The sequence below is a fragment of the Myotis yumanensis genome, unplaced genomic scaffold (genome assembly GCF_028538775.1).
Source record: "Myotis yumanensis isolate MYYU_CA2020_CCGP unplaced genomic scaffold, mMyoYum1.0.hap1 SCAF_3, whole genome shotgun sequence".
NCBI classification, from domain to species: Eukaryota; Metazoa; Chordata; class Mammalia; order Chiroptera; family Vespertilionidae; genus Myotis; species Myotis yumanensis.
Window position 1 is genome coordinate 71,514,386 of NW_027223754.1, and position 17,915 is coordinate 71,532,300.

The 17,915-nt window shown below is 38.3% G+C and overlaps 1 pseudogene; it reads right to left on the reverse strand.

The window, feature by feature from the left end:
* Positions 1–217: 217 nt before the first annotated feature.
* LOC139005026 (PWWP domain-containing protein 2A-like) lies at positions 218–2,423 on the reverse strand (annotated as a pseudogene).
* Between the last annotated feature and the right edge of the window lie 15,492 nt (positions 2,424–17,915).

The following is a 17,915-nucleotide window of genomic DNA, read 5'->3' on the forward strand; positions in this document are numbered from 1 at the left end:
CAACCTTACGACAAAATTTGATTGCTTGTTCAGTTTAGCTTCTCAGTCTAAAAATGGCTATAAGGTAAGTTTTTATTTAAAGGGAAAAAAAAAGCAGCCGATTGAGTTCAATTTCTCTCTTCAATTTGGCCAGGCTATTTTGCAGAAGTTCCTCCTAACTAGACTAGAGAAATCTGGGGTACCTTTCAATGGCTCTTGCCTACCTTACTGTCCGTGTTCACGTTTCAAATTGTGTCAACGGAGCCCGTACTTCCGGGGTCAGCAGCTTGGCAGCCTTAGCTGCCTCTGTGATAGCCTTGCGATACAGGCCCTTTCTCTTATTAAAGCGTGACTGGAAGTTTTCTAAAAAGGGGGACAATTGCGATAGAGCAAGGAAAAATGTTGTTGGAGACCCGAACCATGAAATACGGGCCTCCTGTCGAACTAAGAGGCTGTTACCTTTCCAACTCACAGTTACAGTAAGAATACGGGCTGGTCACCAAGGGAAGCCATATATCTTGGCCCAAACAATGTCCCCTGCACATATGGTCCTGCCATCTGGTGTGACGCATTTAGAGACGTTTTTGGAAAAGACTTTCATTTTCAAGGAATTACTGAGCTTTTTATTTTCCTTTGAAGAAGAGGATGCGGAGGAGGTGGAAGGTGCATGCATACTGCCTGGAGGAAAATCAAAGCTTTCAGAAGAACTACACTCAGAGTTAGAGGATTTCAAATCATCTGTGCTATCAATGCTACACCCTGAAGCACTGGAAGAGTCAGATTTCTTTTGATTTAGGGTCATGTAAACAGAGATATTGCTTTTGCTGCCCTTTTTGCCAAGTGTGATTGGTTCTTGCTCACCAGGCACAAGCACTTTATTTGTGTCCTGAACCTCACTGTTGGCCTCTTCGGGGACTCTGATTTTCTGAGGGGGCCTCACCTGCTGAGCCGATAGAGGTGCAACGAGACTGGGGCTTGGGTGCCAGCTTGACACTCCGCATTTTCTCAAGTCCAGTCTTCAGAGAAGAGTCATTTTCTTCATTCCTGTACCTTTGTGGTTTTAAACGATCCCAGGGTGGAAGGGAATCTGAGCTAGGATTCTGATATCGACGTGTGAAACGGACTTTAGAATGTGCATTTCTGGATGCAGAGGTTTCACTTTGCTTCTTTTGTGCCTTTTCTTTGGCAATTTTCAACACTTCCTGAGCTTTTGCATGATCCATGTTCTTGCTCTGGAGCACTTTTTTAGTACTTAACTGAGCTTTTGATGTCTTCGCCTGAGCAGGAATTTGACTACTCTACCTCTGCTGTGAGCAATATTTGAAACCTTAACCACAGCATTTCTTTTCTGGCTTTCATTTTGTTTTTTCCCATCCACTTTATGGTCAGCTTTCAGTTTTTTGTTCACAGTAGTTACGCTTTCATTTCTCCGTTTTCTATCTTCATATTTAGAAGAGTCACTTGCACTACTACCTTTTCTAATTTCCTTTTTATCAGCAACAACAGTGTTTTTACATTTGTCACATAGGACTTGCCTGGGTCGTAGTTTAATAGCATTCATTATTGAAGTAGATTTTTCCCTGTACATTTTTGGTTTGGGTCGCTTAATTTTCCCAGGAGTGGCTGAGGTATTGATTGGTTATATGTGTCCCTGATAAACAAAGGGGGCGGGTAAGGTGCTCCTTCGTGGAAGTGTGGTGGTGGTTTGGAAGTCCGCAGGCTTTCAGCCAAGCTCGGCTCAGGTGGCGGGACAGGAGAAGGATTGTCGGGAACAGTACCATTCACTTCACAGTTGACTTCTGTCCCTTCTCGGAATGTATTACTTTGGAGCTTCGTGGCTTCAGGGTTATCCTTATATTCCCTTTTGGTAAATACTGACACAGGGATCCCTTGGGGCCCAAACTAAAATAAGCCATTTCCAAACAGATGAGATGCTATCCGTGTGTGTGCTGTTGCAGGAAACAGAATGGAGAGCCGTGAATGGGAGTCTGCACTTCATATCTTTTGGACAGATCCATGAGGACCCTGGGGAAGAGCTTCTCCCCAAGTCGGAACAACACGACAAGTGAGTCCTCAGTGATGTGGTCCAGCGTGACCCGCACCTCCGAGCCGGGGATGAGCTGCGGGCTGGGGCAGTGGCGGCTCCTGGTGCTCCTCGGGAGACGGGGCTGGTGGGGCAGCGGCGGGGGGATGGGGGAAGGTCGGGCCCTCAGGCTGCGAGCAAGCTCCTGTGGCGGCTTGAGTGGTGACTCGTTGGCCTGAGGAGCAGACGGCTGCCCGTTGGCCTTGCTGACCTGCACAGATGCTTCAGTGGCCGTGACCGGGAGGGTGTCAGTACTGGCCTCGCTACTGGGGATGGGCTCCATCTCCGGCTTGGCCTCGCTGTCGCCCCTCTCACCGGGGGACGCTGTAGTTGCTGCCACCTCTGCAGCCAGAGCAGCCATTTTCTTCCTCTACATTTTGTTTTTAATTCATTTTATGTGAGCAAGTATTTATATCCTATCTAATAAAAGACAAAAAGGTTAATTGACCATACCTTCGCTACGCTTCCCATTGGTTAATCAGGGCGATATGCAAATTAATTGCCAACAATGATGGCTGTTAATTTGCATACTAGGCTCCAAGAGGTGGAGCAAAGCCAAACGTACCCGAAGCCTGCCGAGCAACGAGGCCTCATGCCCCCCGGGTGGGCGGAGCTGGGAGGCCTCACAGCCCCAGGAACAGCGGAGCCACGAGCCCTGACTGCTGGGGGGAGGGGGGATCTGGCTGGAGCCCAGCCAGAGCGAAGGTCTGGGTCCCGGGTGACAGAGGAAAACTGGTGCCAGCAGCCAAGGGAAGGGAAGGCCTATTTCATGAAGCTCTTCGTGCAACAGGCCTCTAGTATATATATATTAGAGGCCCGGTGCATGAAATTCATGCACAGGTAGGGTCCCTAGGCCTGGCCAGAGATCAGGGCCGATCGGGGCCTTCGGCTGCCAGTTGCTGGCCATGACCTGCCACTGCTGACCACCCCTTGGTGGTCAGTGCACATCATAGCGAGCGATAGAACTCCCAGTCTCCTGGTCAAACTCCCTAGGGGACACTTTGCATATTAGCCTTTTATATATCTAGATTTTTAATAGTTTGGAACCATAATGGAAGAGTTGGTATGAAAATTGTGGAACATATATCTTAACTGCACAAATATTTGTTTCTTCAAGCTGTTTACTTAAAAATAGACCGTAAGTTTTAGATATTTTTACCTACTAAGATAATGTTTCATTGTATCCAAAGAAATTACTTAATAGCAGAATGTTAGGGTTTTATTTGGTCCATATGCTCACCTTGGCATTATCAGATATTTTTAATTTTTGAAAATATAGAATATATCTATGCATTTTGCATTTTGACAATCATTTTGACTTTTTAGAATATAATGGCATTAGTCACTTTTAATATGATCATTGAAATTTGGATTTACTCTTTTTATAGTGGATTTTCAAGTCCCTTGTCCATTTTATAGAGTTTATTTTTTATTGATTCATATACAGTTCTCTATATATTTTAGATGCTTATCATTCATTAATTATATGTGTTGGAAATACCATCCTACACATGGTGGCTTTCTTACTTCCACATTTGGGCTTTTACACAATGCTGATACATTATTATTATCTTTTTGGTATCTTGTGATTACTTGAATTCTTAATTTTAATGTGCTGTTTTTATTAGTATTAAAGATTAGCATTCCTTTAAGATTGATATTTAAAAACTCCTTCATTATTATGATTTCATCAAGATAGTTTCTTATATCTTTAACACCCTATGGTTTTTCCTTTGGATTGATCTATTCTTTGGGCTGAGTCAAGGAACACTTCATTTGTTAATATCCACCCCCCCCACACTATGATTTATTAAAAGGTATATTATTTCCCCATTTTTCTGTCACTTTTGTCATATATACTGGGTAGGGTAAAAGTAGGTTTACAGTTGTTCATGTGGAAAATAATTAATAAATAAAAATACAAGAATAAACTGTATTCCTATACTCCCAATTGTAAACCTACTTTTGCCTCACCCTGTATATGTGTGTGTGTGTGTGTGTGTCTGTTTCTGTGTGCACAAGATTGTTATTTTGATTACTTTATTTCTAACACTAAAGTGGTCGTATTTACAGAGCATGGCTTTATAGAAAGTCCCAATGTTCTCCCATTTTATTCTTTTATTTGTCAACAGTGTCTATTAAGTTGTGGGACAATTGGTCTTGCCTGCAATTCCAATTAGTATAGAACCCAAGGAGTAGGGAAAATCGAGGACATCTTTCTAAAGCTCTTTTGGGAGTCTCTTGTCTCCTGTGGTAGAGGTGTGGTTGATGTGAATTGAGAATTCTCACTATAATTATGATGAAAGAAATGACCCTTTCTCAGTTGTGTGGTTATAGAAGCTGGATCATGAGATACCCCATACTCTGAGGCTGCACATTTCTATTACATACTCATCTTCTTTCTCACTATTTTTTTCCATGTTTTGTCAAATATAGGATAGTCATAAGCAATTCTTTGTTCTTCTTTCTTTTCATTTACCTCTTTTGGAAAATAAGCTATTTGAATTAAGTTCATTTTCATCCTAGTTCTCATTTAGACAAAGGAGTTAAGTTGCTATTAGTTTCTACACTAAGGACTCTTGTAAAACATGTTCTCTTAGATACTTTCAATCTGATATTTTTTAATTAATTTTTGCACATACATAAATTTCATAATGTCCTTTGCATATCTGTCCTACTGAAAAATAATAATACACATTTTAAAAAAATAGGTTTATTATGTAAGAAACATTTGGACCAAATAGTTTATGTGATTTCCTAATAATTGATAGCTTTATGATAAAAAAAATTGGTATATTTGTTCTCTTCAATATGACTTTTGATATTTTTATTATAGTTCACTTTACAGGAAGGCAAATAACAGTAACTAATGATAATGGTAGATTTATTTAGAATGAATGTGAGTTAAATAGGACACTTCTTTTTTGAACAGTTTAAAGACATGTATAAGAAAATCCAGATATTATAGATTATTGAATATGGTCAATTGAATTTAAATCTTTCAAAATCCAACTATTATTGATGTGAGTATTATCATAATCTTTATGTTTTCCACATGTATTCAAAAATAGAATTTTTTTATTTCTTAAAGAATATAATGCATGCTAAAATAAAGTTGTTAAAATTGCTCATTTTGCAAAATGTTCTCTATATTTGGTTATAACCAAAAACTTAATTGTTTCTGAAAAGAATATGTTCTACTTTGAAAATAAACCAAAACATACAAACTCAATATATATTTCTCATAACTAGAGATGTATCAAAATCATCCATGGGACACCTACATTACTAAACACTATTATAAACATTTTATTATTAATGTTAGCTTTTATCTGCCTGAAATAGTCATCTTCTTGAATCATACTGTTCTCCTACATTGCATTTTTTTAAGTCCTGGATCGAACAGCAAAACCATTTCAACATATTTCATATTTTTACTTGCCTGTGTTCAAAATGTGTTTTTTTCTAGTAAAGAAAACTATAAATAATATTTTGACTCTTTTATAAGGTTTTAAATCAACCATATGTAGAAAGCTGATAAGTAAAGGAACAGAATAAATTGCAAATCTATTATGTTCTTTTTTTTTTCTTTTTAGTATACAATTTCTGGTAGGTTGTTTGTGATGCATTATCTCCTGTGTCCAAACTGTCAAAATGGTGAGTAGAGATACACAGTATAGCTTCCACTGACTTTAACAGAAGTAGATGAGCAATTTTTGAGATGCCAGTTGTCTGGCTACACAGACAATACGATTAGCCAAAGTGGCTCATGATATGATAAATGAAGGAGGTGAATTTCTCATTCTAATTCTGCTTATGTCAAGTGAATCTGCATGCACAGAATAGTAAAAAATAATAATATTTTTGGATTTACATTAGACCTTATTATGATTGCATTTAAAAAAACATGTATTTTATAGGCTCTATAAACAAAAGGCATTTAGTTAAGAAATAAAATATTATTTAAGGAGAATTCTGAGTCATCTTTTAGGTGGAAAATAATCTTCTTATGACCAGGAATTTATTCAAATTTTAAGAATAAATTTTTATAATACTAAATATAAACAATGTTAAACAGGTATATAAACCTGTCATTTAGCTAAATTACTATTGAGAATTTTATATACTTAATGGTATATATTAATTTGTACTGTTTGTACTCATTGTGATACCATGGAATGTATATAAACTGTGGATTCAGTGTTTGGTACAGATCAACACTTTCAGCCTTATATTTGATGTATGGTATTAGAAAAGTTACTCATCCTTCCTGAATCTAATTTTTTCATTTGTTAGTGAAGAATAAAAATATCATCTATACTACAGACTTATGAAAGCTATTTATACAAAATTAAATTAGATGGTGAGACCAAAACACCTTGCACTTAATGGCAACAGTTGCTGAATATACTTGCTTTTTTGTTGTTGTTTTCCCCGCAATGTCTTATGCATTGTGATACTTTTTTACTCTTTTTCAAATCTCATACATATCTTTTTGAATTTTAGAATCTATCAACTATATGTTATTAAACTATTATGGGGGAAATTAAAAATTAGAGAAGTTAAGTCACTTACTCAAAGAGCAACACTAATGTGGAATTCCTACTCTAGACATGTAATTAGGTCCTAGGAGACAGCAATTAAATAAATAGGAACAAAAAGGCTAACTTACACAAATAACTTAACAGAGAAAGTAGTTTAAATACGTAATTAGAAAAAATGTTTGATATATTTTATAATTAGTGTAATATGTATGAATCCAACTATTAAGAAATAGAGAGTGTGTCAAATCTCAGAGACAAGGAGGAGTGTGTGGGTGGGAAGAGATCAACCAAAGAACTTGTATGCATATATGCATAACCCATGGACACAGACAATAGGGTGGTGAAGGCCTGGGGTGGTGGGGTTGGGGAGGAGCTAGAAGGGGTAAGTGAGGGATAAAAGGAGTCATATGTAATACTTTCAACAATAAAGATTTTTTTAAGAAAAAAATAGATTTAATCAATAAATAGCAATTTAAATGTTTATTTTACAGAACTTGGACTTTAGAGATGGGTCACTTCAGGCCATGCAGTAATAGCACAGTGGCATTACTGTCTCATTTTCCCTCCATCTTCTCATTCCATTATTCATAGCATGAAGTACCCATCCTTAAGTTACCACCATATCTCAAAGTGTCTGCTGTAGTTCCAACCATAGAATCCATGCTCTAAACTGAAAGGAAAAGTAAAAAAGGCAAAACTTTAAAAGTGAACTAATGGAACAGACAACAGAAATGTCCAGGTACCTATTTTTCACTAAATAAACTCTCACAGATTTCAAGAAATGATGCAAAATAAAAATCTTATATTTAGTCCAGTAATGTCATCATATTGAATACATCACTTTGTCCATGAGTGTAATTTTTACTCTTTTAAAATGTTTTTTCTCACATTATTCCAGGTAAATGTTCCAGTGTATTAGTTTTCTATAGCTGCATTAAAATATTACCACACACTTAGTGTGGCTTAAAACAACAAAAATTAATATATTATAGTTTGGAGGTTAGAAGCCTAAAATGGGACATATTTCATTCATAGGCATGTTTCATTGCTAAAGCTCTAGGAAAGAATCCATTAGCTTTTCTTTTCTAGCTTCCAGACACTTTCTGCATTGACTTTATGGCCTCATTCTCCATCTTCAAAGCTAGCAGTATAGCAACTTCCTCTCCACTCACCCCCACTTCTGCTTGTCATCACATTTTATTATCTGACTCTTCTCTCACTTTCATCCTTCAAGGAGCCTTGTGATTGCAATCCAGGATTATCACCTTCCTCACTAACCACATCTACAATGTTGTTGTTTTTCCCCCATCCATGTAAAATAGTATGTTCACCGTTTGTGGGGATTAGGATGTGGACAGTTTGAGGGATGTACAATGAAAATAAAGTGAACCAGGGAAACAACTACATGATATAAAGTTGTAGAATTTAGGTCAGAACCATGCTATGCAGAAGAGTATAGAAGACTATAGTTCTGAAAAAGGTATTACACTATTCTTGAAAAAAATGCCTATTTAAAGTAAATAAAAAATATATATGGAGATTAAAAAGAGTCTAAATGTTTAAGAATTTGATATTCTTGATATTGTACTTCTAGTAGAGAGTCAAGGAATTTTGCAGTTGGTCTGAAATCCCTGTGGAAGGGCACAGCTTTTTCATATCAGGTGTGTGTGTTTACCACTGTTGAAACCCTCAGAATAATTTTAAGCATAGAATGGGCTAAGATAAATAAACCCGGAGTACTTTTGGAGCATAGCAATGCTGCAAACAAAACAGCACATTTCATAGGGCACAAGTTTTGAATTTGATGGGTCTATGGTGAAAGCACAGCTGACACATTCAATTAGCCATGTGACTTCAACAACTTACTACTTTTCCTCTCTGAGTTTACTTTTATCTCTGAGTTGGAGGTAATAAAATATTTTCCTGCCCTTGCTGGTTTTGCTCAGTGGAGCATTGGCCTGCAAATCCAAGTGTCCCTGGTTCAATTCCCAAGGGTACGTGCCTTGGTTACAGGCTCCTCCCCAGCCCGGGCCCTGGTCAGGGTGTGTGCAGGAGGCAACCAACCAATGTGTTTCTTTTGATTCGATGTTTCTCTCTGTCTTTCCCTGTCTCTTCCACTCTAAAAATCAATAGAAAAATATCCTCGGGTGAGGATTAAAAAAAAAATAAGATAAATAAAGTATTTTCTTCCATATATGATAGGAAGAATAGAAGTTGACTCAATACATAGAGCCATTGAATAAATGTTGTTGTCTTTATTATTAATGATATTCTGAATATTGTTATTCACTCAGTTCTCTTAACTTTACATACAAAGCTCCTTAATTAAGAAATAATAGGTAAAGAAAAATGAATTTCCATTTTTTTACTTTGAACACACCAGAAAATAATACGCATCATAATTCTTTCATTCAATATATTTTAACATTATTGATGTGTAACTTACATACAATAAACTGCATGTTTAATGTCTATAATTTGACTCATTTTGATTTATGTGTGAAATCATAACTGCAATCAAGAAAATGAAAATATCTGCCAAATAAACCCAGTAAACATTAATCTTAAACATATTATGCACAGCTAATAAAGTAATATATTTCCATAGGAGCACAATTCTGTCACCCATTTGGGGGATATATATTATTTTAAGCTGGTAATTTTTAAGAAACAAAAGACTAAAGATGAGTCTTTTACCTACCCCTTACCAGCTTAAAGGATTCAGATAGAAATATTTGCTTCAAGAAAGGGAGTCATCCCCTTAGCATAATATGAACTAAGTGTGGCAGACAGAGAGGAACCTAACAAAGTCTGTTTTTTTGGACGTCCTTCTGTGTTCTACTGTTTCTAGGTGGCCCAGCAAGAATTTATTTGGAAATGTTTGCTCCTTCTCGCCTACTTGTTGAATTGCCTATATTCCCTTTGAAGTCCAAACCACCACCTCACTTTCCCCTTAGTTCAAGATGGCATATAAGCCTCAATTGCCTGATTTGTCCTGAGTTCTCATATGCTAACAGAACCTCTATTTGTACATACATCCTAAATTTCATTATTTTTCCTGGAAGTCTGTCTCATATCCATTTAATTATTAGACCAGCCAGAAGAACTAAGAAGGAAGAGAGAGGGGGAATTTCCCTCTCTCCCACGGGGAATATGATAACATGCACTTCACAGTTTCACTGAGATCATGACAACCCCTCTAAACTCAATTAGTCTTTGCTTCCATGTCATCTATTCTGTGCATGTTATATATATCTAGAATATTACTTCAATATCTAGAATATATACTTTATATATCTAGAAAACAGGTCTACAGTTGTTCATAGAGAAAATAACACAGTAATTAATAAACAATAAAAAATAAACTATTTTGCGTGATCACAACAGTAAACCTACTTTTTCCCAACACTGTATATATATATACCTGCATACTCATATACCCCTCAAGTGTTTGAAGTTGTTAGAAACATCTCTGTGTCATGGTAAATAGGTTTGCCTATTAAAAGTGGCTTAGGCAATAGACATTTAATTCTCAAAAACAAAAAGTCTCTTCATGGGCAGGTCAAGACTGATGCATTGACTTCTCCATCATGCCATCATGTATTCAACCTTAGGAGAGACCAGTTTCCATTTTTAAGACTGTTGATTTATTATCACAAGTTGGCAGCTGTAACTATAGGCAACTCATAAAGTTTAGAAACAAAAGAAGTAGATAAGCTATGATTCGTGATTCATGATTTTTCTTTCATTAGAAAAGCAGAAAGATAACCCAAAGCCAACAGCACATTTTTCTTTGGGACAATTGAATAGAACTGGGTCTTATGGACACCTCTGATTGTAAAGAATATGAGAAATCAAGTCCCCAGCAAAGGAGAAGAAAGACTGTCTCAGTTGAATTAGACCAATAATGATGCTGTAATAATACAGGAACAATGCTTCACTTAAACAGTCTTGGATCTCCTGACAATCAAAAATTAGGAATGGAAATTAGGAACAAATTTGCATGCCTGCCACAGTTACAGTGTATCTCTATGTGAAATCTAAAATTTATGGGAAGATTAAAACATATGAGTATTCACAATAAGGCTTAACTTTTTTTATACCAACACTAGAGCCTCAGTGCATGAAATCATGCACTGGTGGGGTCCAGCTGGCATGCCCAATGGGGGTTATCGGGGGCTGACTGGCTGAGGTGAGGGGCCGTGGGCGGTTTGCCTGCCAGCCCCGTCCCCCAATCGGGGTTGGGGGGGCTGCTCAGGGATGAGGCTGGCCAGGAAGAGGGGCTCTGGGCGGTCTGGTCACTCCACTGTTTGGTCAATTTGCATATTACCCTTTTATTATAGAGGATAATTGTTTACAACTGATAAAAAAAGACACATAAGAACAGAAAAAATACTTAAGACAAAAAAGGATTGTAAAGCATAAAAGAAAATATTAGTAGACATACCTAAACTTTTTAAAAGATATATAAAATATATGAGGAAGGCATTAAAGTGACATAAATTTATAGAAAAGCACTAAAATATCATATAATCTATTTAAAACAGTGTAAAGTAAAGCATGCTTTGATTAATACAGCTTTACAGAATTATAGGGAAAGCCAGTCAGACATCCCCCAAGGGGTCTCAGATTGTGAGAGGGTGAAGGCCAGGCTGAGGGATTCCCCCCCCCCCCCCCGCCCCCGCCCCCGTACGAATGTCATGGACTGGGCCTCTAATATATATATATATATATATATATATATATATATATATATATGCCTAAGCGACCAAACAACCAAAACATGACCAGTCACTATGACACACACTGACCACCAGGGGGCAGACACTCAAAGCAGGAGCTGCCCCCTGGCGGTCAGTGTGCTCTCACAGCGGGAGCGCTGCTCAGCTGAGACCCATCCTGGCAGCCCACCAGCCTGGTGGCAGCCACTCACTCCCTCAGTAGTCCTGCAGGTCTAATCTCTGGAGAACGGGCCAGGCACTGATGAACTAGTGCCACCGGCACAATCCCGATAGTGCCACTGGCCTCCTGGAAGTCAGCCTCCAGCACTGCAGCCCCTTCCTCTCCCTAGACCAGTGATGGCGAACCTTTTGAGCTTGGTGTGTCAGCATTTTGAAAAACCCTAACTTAACTCTGGTGCCGTGTCACATATAGAAATTTTTTTATATTTGCAACCATAGTAAAACAAAGATTTATATTTTTGATATCTATTTTATATATTTAAATGCCATTTAACAAAGAAAAATCAACCAAAAAAATGAGTTCACCTGTCACCTCTGACACGCGTGTCATAGGTTTCCCATCACTGCCCTAGACACTCCACGAGGAAGAAATAATATAAAAGCAGCCGCCAGGTGGCTCCTGACAACTGGCGCAAATGTCAGTGGGACTGATCTGGATCCTAGGCCTGCCAGGACATCCCACTGCCAGCCAGGAGGGCTGATAATGTCCTGGCTCCCCTAACCCCCTTGGGACCCCACCCATGCATGAATTCATGCACCAGGCCACTAATATATATATGTTTGCTTAAGCAACTTGAACTTTGATTTCTAGCCCCCAGAACTGTAAACACACAGAAACTTCATTGGAGATGAAGATGAGGAGGCTGAGGCAGCTACAGGCAAACGGGCAGCTGAAGATGATGAGGATGATGATGTTGACACCAAGAAGCAGAAGATTGATGAGGATGACTAGACAGCAAAAAAAGGAAAAGTTAAAGGCCTCCGTGACCTATTCACCCTCCACTTCCCGTCTCAGAATCTAAACATGGTCACCTTCAAGTAGAGACTCCCGCCCACCTGCCTACCACCCACCTCAGGCAGCGCCACCTGCAGATGACGCACTCTCCACCACCCAACCAAAACCACAACGTGAATTTGCAACAGGGGAGGAAAAAAGAACCAAAAATTCCAAGGTCCTGCTCTGCTTTTTTTTCTTAAAAGTACTTTAAAAAGGAAAATTTGTTTGTATTTTTTATTTACATTTTATATTTTTGTACATATTGTTAGGGGTCAGCCATTTTTAATGATCTTGGGATGACCAAACCAGCCTTTGGAGCATTCTCTGTCCTACTTCTGACTTTACTTGTGGTGTGACCATGTTCATTATAATCTCAAAGGAGAAAAAAAACCTTGTAAAAAAAAGCAAAAACAACAACAACAAAAACAATCTTATTCCGAGCATTCCAGTAACTTTTTGTGTATGTACTTAGCTGTACTATAAGTAGTTGGTTTGTATGAGATGGTTAAAAAGGCCAAAGATAAAAAGGTTTCTTTTTTTCCCTTTTTTTGTCTATGAAATTGCTGTTTATTTTTTTGGCCTGTTCGATGTATGTGTGAAACAATGTTGTCCACAATAAACAGGAATTTTATTTTGCTGAGTTGTTCTAACAACAACAACAAAAAAAGGTCCCATGACCTTTTCACCTCTCTTTCCTTTTGATTCACACTGGCCTCATCCAGCACCCTGACACCTGCCTCCTTTTTCTTTGCCTGTCCACTCCCTGAGTGGTTAATCCCTCAATACAATGAGACTCTGATCAGCATCAAACAATCTTAGGAACAAAGCCTCAAGTCTATTGACCCCAGAGACAGAGTTTCAATCAAGCTAGAGATAAAATCTAGACCTCAGTTGTGTTTCAGCTCCAGGACAAAAAGTGGTAAAACCAGACAAAGTGGTTCCATGGCTGACTCAGAACCAGAGGCACTGATCAACTGCTCCCTAGTGTGCTGACCAATCAGGTGAGACTACAACCCTGACCATAACCTTAACTCCCTCAGTCACCATGATTAATGATTTTTGCCCTATATAACCCATCCCCTGGAAGCCATTGGGAGCATTAGCTCACCTGTCTCCAGGAATGGGCCACCTCCTAAAATTAACCCTTACTTTCTCTGCCGCAAGCTCCTGTTCCTATCTTATTGGGCTTTGATGTGCACAGGTAAATGGACCCCCTTTTGTCAGAACTGTAACAAAATAAATTTCTGTTATTTAAGCCTTCCAGATTATAGTACTTTGTTTTGGAAGTCCTAGAAACTTAATACACTATCCTAGTTTTCACATAACATAATTGTCTGTATTTAAAGTAAAAGCGATTCCATAAATTATTTGAACTAAAGAGAGTTCAAAACATGTGCACCATAAACAATAAGAAACAGCCTTTTAAATGAAGGTAAAAAAATTAGAAAATGAATTGAACAACCTGATGCTATTCCAAAGGGTTAAAAAATGTTACCTATGACTAAATCTAGTAGAGTATTTGGAAGATGTTAATGTTTAAAATGTAAAAATATAAAAGAGCAACTGAATGAATCCCAAGATATGGCAGACTCACAGAGTAGCATACTTCTTATCATAACAATAAATAATTTCCCAAATGATCCTACAAACTCAGATCCTACAAAGAAAAATTCTCAGAGTATATCATACATGGTATTGCCAAGGATAGAAAATGGATATAATATAATGAATACACAGGGGATGAACTTGATATGACAGTAGTGGTTTTACAAATGCATAGCAAAAAGATGAATTCTTTAATAATTGGAATTGGAACAATTTAGAAGGGTGTTTTCCTCTCTGTACCAGGTCAACCTTCACTATCATTGAAGAAGACGAGTAAATCTGCATTACCATCTTACTCTTGTTTACTGTGCTTTTCCCGGTGACTTCCTGTAACTAACTCTCCACCCTCAACATTTTCTCCTGTCTTTAGCTAAAGGCAGCTTCCTCCATTTTAGCCAAGTTACTAAGAGTTCCTGGGTCTCCCCTATATAATATAATGGTAGGTATGCATGTTATTAAGCTTTAATTATTTGTTTTCACCTACTAATCTTGTCTCATGTTAATTCATTAGTCCAGCCAAAAGACGATAAACCCTTCTTCCTGACAATGGCAGCTTTTATATATTCCAGGCAACTGCAAAGGACAATTTAGTGTTATCAATTCCACTTCAAGTTATATATTTAGAGAGACTCAATAGTAGTGAGAGAGAGTTTTGTTATGTTTCAATTTATATTCTCTCACACTTGGGGAGGAGCAGGTGCTTTTCGTGTGTACAAGGAAATGTGCAAAAGAATGGTCATTATAGCACTTGCGTCTAAATTAAATGTTGGAAACAATCAACTTATGGTAATTTATGTAATTACATTTTATTATATTCATATATTTGTGCATTATATTTACATTTAAATGAAGAACTAGAGGTACATGTATCTGTTGCCAGTAGAAATGGGGTCCTTTCACGGATTCGTGCGAAAAGTGACTCCATGACAAGTGGACCCACACATTTGAGGTTGTGGCGTAGTGGGAAGATTTATTGAAGTTTGATGAGATAAAAAAGGGCTGTCCCAGGTTCAGCTCCATCCTGCTGTGAAAGAAGTCCAGCCTTTTCTTCATCAGGCCCAGAAATCAAGCCAGTGTCCAGAAATTCTGCGCTATGCCAAGGCTTAGTCCAGGTTAGTCTCTGTCCCCATCCGGCTGCCTTAGTCTGTTCCTGGCTCTGCTTGGGCTGGCCCTGTGCCCAGGCCCATTTTTGACATCCAGGCTTGGAGTCTGTGCAGCTGCTGGCCCCCAGGCAGCTAGAACCACATGGCTGTTAAGGAGAGAGAACCTCTGAGCACACAGGCTAGAGAGACATAGTGAGAGTTTTGTTAAGTTTTGATTATATTCTCTCACACTTGGGGAGGACCAGGTGCTTTTTCAAATTAACCAATCAATTTCTCAGTCCTTCCTGGGCTTGTGTTGGGTCTTTCCCTAACCCATTCATTTCCTAGATCATGCTGAGTTCTGTGTCCCTTAACCAATCTAATCCTGTTTCCAGGCTGTGCTCCGCCCATTATGGGTGCTATCTCAGTTCCTACTGCACGTGTGCACACCTCTTCCTGCATCATTTTAGCTTCTACTGGGCGTGTGCCCAACGGAGGAATTTCCTCTTACTTGTTTTATCTTTCCTTAGGTACTTTGACTAATGACTGGCTGTGCCCCCCTAGGAAAGTGGAAAGCTGGTCAATTCTCCCTAAACAGGGGCAAGAGAAGTGTTAATCCCTTTGTCAGAGCAATGTGTGATCCCCTGGAGAGTGTGTGAAACTGTATCTTCTTAGTGAAGCAGGCTTATTACCTGATTCAACATCCTAGTTGACTAGGCTTTTTAATGTCTGCTTTGCTCCCTTCCTTTATTAATATCTAGCTACCTACTCTAACATATCTACATATTCCAATTCAAAAACAAAATTTTGAGTGAATAAAAGCAAGTTTCAATATAATTATTACAATTTAGTTCGTGTAATTGATAAATATATAAAGACCAAAAATAGCAAATGCTGCATCATTGTGTAATATATATTTATATGACAATATTCAAACGAATTATAAATTGTATGTTCAAGGATTAAGAGAGTGGCTACATCTATGGAAGAGACTAAAAAAATAGGATTAGAATAAAATACATACAGCAGGCTTGAACTTGTGTTTAGAACTAACCTTATACCTGGGAGATAGGAGTCCTACTGGTTCCTGATCTGCAGAGTGCTCTACTCTGACACTCCTTTTTAAGAAATATTTTTATTGATTTCAGAGAGGAAGGGAGAGGGAGAGAGAGATAGAGAACATCAATGATGAGAAAGAATCATTGATCTGCTGCCTCCTGCAAGCCCCCTATTGGGGATGGAACCTGCAACCCAGGCATGTGCCCTTGACCAGAATCAAAACCGGGACCCTTTAGTCCACAGGCCTACGCACTATCCATTGAGCCAAACTGGCTGGGGCTACTCTGACACTCTTTTTTTAACACCTATCACCACATGACAAAAGATCAATAGGGATAAGCAAATATGACCCATCAGAACTTTTGCATGACCCCTCTTCATAGACCACATTCTGCAATTCCACAAATTTTGTGTGTGGATCACTTTCTTAGGCCAATCCTGAAGGAAAATTATCCTGCTGGCTGGTGTACCCCTGGGCTCAAAGAGTGACTAAACAGTGGTAATTGGAGGCAATTTGGCGAGATAACTGGCCAAAAAGCTTAAGTGACCGTTACGACTGGTTGACCGAATGACCAGTCAACTGGTCGCTATGACGCGCACTGACCACCAGGGAGCAGACTGTCAATGCAAGAGCTGTCCCTGGTGGCCAGTGGGCTCCCACAGCTAATCTCCTGTGGTCCCTCCCCCTGGGATAGGACCTGATTGGGACTGAGCAAGATGGCCTTGATGGCCCCGATTGCCAGCCAGGACCTACCTGTGCACGAATCCGTGCACCAGGCCTCTAGTTCATGAATAATTGTGCAATATCTGGTGGTGCCGAAATTTATACATTATTATATTTCTGTGCGTAATCTAGTAGAGGAAGTAGAAAACATAGAAATATTTATTAACTTTGAAATACAAGGAGTGGAACATGTCTTCTTCTGCTACAAATAGGTTCCTATGAAACCAATCATGTGGATAATTAGGTCCTTGGAAAATAAAAAAGCAAAGAAACAAACAAAACACTCTTATTTCAGTGAGAGTGAACAAACAATAGGCATATTTTAAAAATAATTTGGACACATATGTAATACCTTAATCAATAAAGAAAAAAATAAAATAAAATGTCTAGCCCTTAAAAAACTAAAATAAAAATAATTTGAAATATGAAAGAAATAATACAAACATTGAGATGACTCAGAACTTGGAACTAGCAAACTAGTGTGTTAAAGCACATATCATTCTATACTGTAATAGCAAGTACAAATTAAAATGAATAGCAATCTCCATGTTGAAAACAAGGAAAAAGACTTTCCCCTCCTCTTTTCTCTTCAAACATTTACATTAGCAAGACTATAATTTTAAGTTTTAAATGTATGTACATCTTTTTAAAAGTTAAATAAACCTTTGCCAACTTTATAACTAGGGAATCTCTTTTTCAAGGACATGGGAGCCATCTCTTTGAATGTGAACATCAAAGAAAATAGCAGCCCTATCTCTCAGGTTCTCTGAGAGAGTAGGAGGTTTCATTCAGGTCTTGGGATCCTTATTCCAAATTTCATTGCAAAACTAACTCTTGCCATAAAGTTAGAAATGTATTTATTTGTGTGGAGATAAATAAATTAACACAGATAGTCAACTTGTTATTGGAGAAATGTATAAATTGTCTTTCTCCATTACTAGTGGGAGTGGGGTTTTTGAGTACCGTGGGACTAAGCATTCCAGAGGCCCCCACTGGAGGATAAATGCAGTAGAAAACTTTATTTGCATGCAATTATATTTCTCGGTTTCTAAAGCACCATTTTCCTTAAACCAGTCCTGGAAGATGTGCAGCTGGGGATT